General features: G+C 31.7%; 1 long non-coding RNA gene across 1 annotated transcript; it reads right to left on the reverse strand.

Moving 5' to 3' along the window:
• Window positions 1-3,106: 3,106 nt before the first annotated feature.
• LOC146928966 (uncharacterized) lies at window positions 3,107-3,814 on the reverse strand. The gene is made up of 2 exons (XR_015008230.1): window positions 3,504-3,814; window positions 3,107-3,402 (listed from the first exon to the last, which is right to left on the reverse strand). It is a non-coding gene; the product is annotated as an uncharacterized LOC146928966 (long non-coding RNA).
• Between the last annotated feature and the right edge of the window lie 1,747 nt (window positions 3,815-5,561).

Below are 5,561 nucleotides of genomic sequence, written 5' to 3' on the forward strand. Positions count from 1 at the left end.
TTTATGAATTGGTCTTTGCAATTTAAATGATAAAAGAAGAACATAAAGATTATATTGTCGGGATTAAGCTTCGTGAACTATTCATCTAATATCCTTCCTTCATCGATTATATACATATTCCTTTTACTTCAATTACAACTCCACCTATCCCTCAGCATACGTCTCCATTCTTGGTTAACAATGCGATATTCATTGAACCAACTGACTTCATATGCTCGAGGAAAAATAGCTGATTGTTTCAATGGCATACGTGCGAATAGTTATAGACATACCTGATATTCCTAACGCGATAGAACATATACATAATTAAAACCAGACCCTTATATGATAAAACATCTCACTTCTTCGTATTAAATCAATCGATCATTTTTTAAACACTACATCATCGGCAAAGGGATTAAGAACGAATTGTCATTTCTAAGAACCAACAAACATAGAATAACACTGAAATAGAGATCAATTTAATATACTTAAAAAAAAACTGTAGCAGGTTGTTTTTAAAGTTTTTTTCGTACAACTTACATCTTGTAAGTTAATTAGTTGGTCCTTTAAGTTTTTTCCATACCAATTAAGTCCTTTATGTTATTTAATCGTAACAATCGGGGGATTTCAGATCTTAAAAATACAAGTCATTCGGAGCCTAAAAGTTACAATTAAACAACTTAAACAACCTAAGTGTTACTAAAAATATTTAAAGGTCTAACTTGTTACAACTAAATAACTTAAAACGTAAGTGGTACGAAAAAAAAAACTCAAATGGTCAATTTATTACAATTAGATAACTTAAAAACCTCTGGTGTAATATAGCTTAATTAACAGTACTTAGAGCATCTCCAGCGGTAGAACAATATTGATGTTCTCAAGGTAATTTTTGTGGGCCAATAATTGCCACATAGAATTCAAGAACTTTTATCATTTTCACTCCAATACATTTAAGACCATTTACAATGGTCACCAACATTAAACACCCTTCAACACCCACTTTTTCAATTCCCAACACTCCACATCATCTTCTCTCTCTTAATTCAACACTCATTCAACTTTAACCTCTCCAATGGTTTTTTTTCATTCAACACTCTACCCCACCACCTTTTATTTCTTATTCTTATTTAATTTTATATTTTTGTTTTTATAATTACATAAAATTACAATTATCGATTATAATTAAATTAAAATAAAGAAACACTTAACATTTTTTTTGTAAAAACAAAATTTATTTAAATAATTTATTTTTATTTTCTTAACTTAAAATGCAATACAACAAACTAAGCACGCAACACACAAATAACTTAAAATGCAAGAAAAAAAAAGCACACAACACACAAGCAATTTATTTAGTACGATACAAATCATCTTCAATCACGAAACATTCCAAACTTTTGTGTGTGTTTGTAATTTTATTTGGCGAGCATGTATATTTAAGTATTTAATTTTTTTTTCCATGTTTAACATATCAAATGGCGCCATTTGTTGTTTTTTTTTTACTATTTTTTTTGTTTGCCATGTGAAATGGAGAGCATAATATTTATTTATTTATTTATTTTTTTTTTTGCATGCCATGTGAAATGGCGAGCATCCTATTTGTTTTTTTTTTTAATTTTTTTTTGCATGCCATGTGAAATGGCGAGCATCCTATTTGCACGCCAATTGCACGCCGCCACGTGGCATCCTGTGTCAGATTAATTGGTGTTGAATCCGTTAATCCTCTCTCTCGTCCAGCAGTTCATTCAACACAGTTTCAACATGCCATTGCAGTGCTTTTGCTTGTTTAATGTCAGGTTCAACAGCACCATTGCACATAGTCTAAGTTCTTAGTTTGTTTTATATGGGGTCCACCATGAACTTCACATAGTATTATATATTCATTTCCTTTCCTCTTCTCTCTCCTTGCTTTTGTTTTCTCTGACAAAACAGTGCAAGAACATGTTCCTCTAGGAGAACAGTTCTCCAGCTTGTACTTCCATGTCATTCTTCTCCAATGGCTAGAACAAAATTCTCTGTTCTTGTCTCTCAAGAACATAGTGTAGAACATGCATTGGAGTTGCTCTTAGTTGCAAAGCAACACAGAACCCAATTAACTCACTAACAGGATCCAAAAAGGACTTGGCAAGTATTTGTTCTTTTATCTCTCTGAATTCAATTGGTGTTGCGTTGTATGTTGGTTCTCTAGCTGAACTTTTCCTGATTCTAACCAACTTTTTTCTCATTCTAACCAGTATAGAACTCAATGTTTCATATTATACTTGGTCAAGAAGAAATCACAGTTTCTTTCAGAAAACATGAATAAAGAGAAAACCAAGAAGTTTTTGAAGACTTCTTAGTGAGTACATCACATGGGAATATAAAAGAAAACTTGTAAGCTTTTGAACCATCCAAGGACTACATCACATCAAGACACTAATCTCACAACAACCCAAAAGATCTTAGTGAGTACTGATCCCAAAAATCCCCATGTCATGCGTAAAAAGTAAACAAATGACACTGATTAATCTCCTTTCATTCTACTTGATGTTACTCAGAGGAAGTCTCCGTAGCTCCAACAGGTACCATAGAATTCAGAGAGGCAGTCATTAGTGAAAAATCTCCTTAGAAACCTCTTCTTCAATAGACTAGCCAGCCAGTTGCATCTTCTTGGTCAGGAACATCCATACGAGCATTATCAGAAATAAAAATTAAATTAATTAAACACAAATAAATTAAAGAAATAAAAATTAAATTTAATAAGACACAAATTAATTAAAGGCTAAAATATGGTTTTAGTCCCTGCAAATATGTCTCGTTTTGATTTTAGTCCATGTAAATTTTTTTTGATGTTTTTGGTTCCTGCAAAATATTTTGTTTTTGAAAATAGTCTTTGACCCTACTTTTGTGATGATTTGCATACGTGGCACATGATGGCTGAACCTATTTTGTAGTTTTTGGTCCCTGCAAAATATTTTGTTTTTTAAAAAGTTCCTTGCAAAATATTTTGATTTTGAAAATAGTCCCTCCAGGGACTATTTTAAAAAACAAAAAAATTTGCAAGGACCAAAAACTACAATTTTTTTTTACAGGGGCTAAAACCAAAACGAGGCTTATTTGCAGTGACTAAAACCATATTTTAGCCTTAATTAAACAACAACATATCATCATAATATTTGTACAATCCATAAATAGTTTTCGTACAAAATCATGAATATTTCAATAATATTCGTACAATCTAGAAAACTAAGAATAAACTAATTATCATAATATTCAGGCAAATTCGATCTTGAACTCCCTCGTGATGATATCCGCTCTTATTTCCTCTGCTCCCCATATTTTGGGGATTTTCTTGCAAAGCATCATCTATATAATTCTTAAAGTTTCCATATAATTATCTTGCTGCCTTTGAAAAGCTTCAACAAAAGCTCTCATGGTGTTCTGCACATGTATTCAAAATGAATTAGTGTTAAACTTTCAGAACATCAAATTTTCAGAACAAAATAGAAAGAAATTATGTCGTAATAATATGTTAAACTTACTTAGAAGGTAGTGTTGCGTGCATTAGTGTTCACATTTGGAGAAGCAAGCTTTTTAAACCACACTCTTTGGAAGTTTCAATCAATGGCCTTTTATTGGTTTTAGCAGTAACAGACAATCTTAAAAAACAATGCCCTGATTCAACACAAAGCTCATATTAGTGTGGAACTCATTCTTCAATATAACACCAGCCTTTTATGCATAGAAGACCACACTAACTATTAGAAGTTTTTCCCAAGCATACAAATACTAAACAATGAGAATAACCAAGAAGTTCATACCACAAATTTTATGTGCAATGTAAGTGCATTATTTGGTCCTATTACAAAGAGAAAATGTACTTACCGGTTCATAATGCATCCTGCTATAATCATTCGATATTTGCCCAACCTGTTGAATGCAAAATGATCTACGCAAATCAATATGTTTGAAAGCTTAACACAAAAACACTAAGACAACAAATTAATAATTTAATGGAACCAAATAACCAGATCTGGGAGTGCAACAAGTTAAATCAATTGCAAAAGAAAGAGGAACAATAAGGCACTACTAATAATAGTACATGGAACTAAAACCAATAATTTACAGTGTTCTACATGAGCATTCTGTTATAGAAAGATTAGTAAGAAGATTAATGGATAACAGCTCAATGAGCATTCTGTTATAGAAAAAACAGAATGCAAAATGTTAAGAAGCATGATTACTTGTTTGATGCAGAATTAATGTGTATGTGTGTGTGTGTCCATGTCACTATTATATGATGCTGCAAAGAAAAAATTGCAGTATATGTGTGACTTGTACATTGAAATCAAGTAATCTTCCAACAACTGCTTGCAGTATAAAAGGCATGAGATTATTTGGTATGCCCATGAGATCTTCACCGAGTTTACCACTTTCATGAGCCCCAATTGGATTGAAGTATCTAAATAAAATGATCTTCCATTATGGCTCAATTTTCTGAATATCACTCGCAATTTCAGCAAGGAAAAGCTTCAATGTGAAGTGTCGTAGAGCAAACAAAGACAATTCATTAGAACTCAAAAACATTCACAATAATTCAGAGTTTATACTTAACACAATTCTTAATACGAATAGTTTTAAAAAAACAGGTACATGCGTAATTGAAAACTACAAGCTCAAAATCATTGAAACAGATGTTGTTCCGTCCAATATTTTTCTTTTTTAGCTTTTGGTGACGCCAGGATATACATATTTTCTTGCATTATTAAGACCTCTTTGCATCCTCAACAATACTATTTGTGTGTGCAAAAAGATCAGCATGACTACTAATAATACTAACTCCTATAAAATGGCCATAAACTCATAATCAACATTTCTATGTTATGAAAACTTGTTGCTACCCAAATAAGCTAATTCAACATGATAATTTTATTTAGGCTTAATTGCATGTTTGGTCCCTTATGTTTATTTTAGTTTTCAAGTTGGTCCCTTATGTTTTGAAAGTTTCAAGTTGGTCCCATACGTTTATTTTAGTTTTCAAGTTGGTCCCTTACGTTTTGAAAGTTTCAAGTTAGTCCCTTATGTTTATTTTAGTTTTCAAGTTGGTCCCTTATGTTTATTTTAGTTTTCAAGTTGGTCCCTTATGTTTTGGACCGACTTGAAAACTAAAATAAACATAAGGGACCAACTTGAAAACTAAAATAAACATAAGGGACCAACTTGAAACTTTCAAAACGTAAGGGACCAACTTGAAAACTTTTAAAACGTAAGGGACCAACTTGAAACTTTCAAAACGTAAGGGACCAACTTGAAAACTAAAATAAACATAAGGGACCAAACATGCAATTAAGCCTTTTATTTAAAACCTAATTTTCTCATACTATGTTGGAACAAAATGTGTTTAACAATGAACCTTTGAGAGTTCTGACGATAACAAGGTATTAAATGTTGTCAATTGGACTAGCTAATATTTGTTCAAGTGTACAGGACCATAGACAAAATTTTACATCTTAAATAGGTTCTGGATAAACAAAAGAGAGCTAAAGTATCAACAAAAAGGAAGCTTAAAGCATCTGAAGAGAAGTGCTACTGAAGTCAAA

This window comes from Medicago sativa, chromosome 4, assembly GCF_051527215.1.
Source record: "Medicago sativa cultivar Bolivia chromosome 4, Bolivia_mono, whole genome shotgun sequence".
NCBI lineage: Eukaryota > Viridiplantae > Streptophyta > Magnoliopsida > Fabales > Fabaceae > Medicago > Medicago sativa.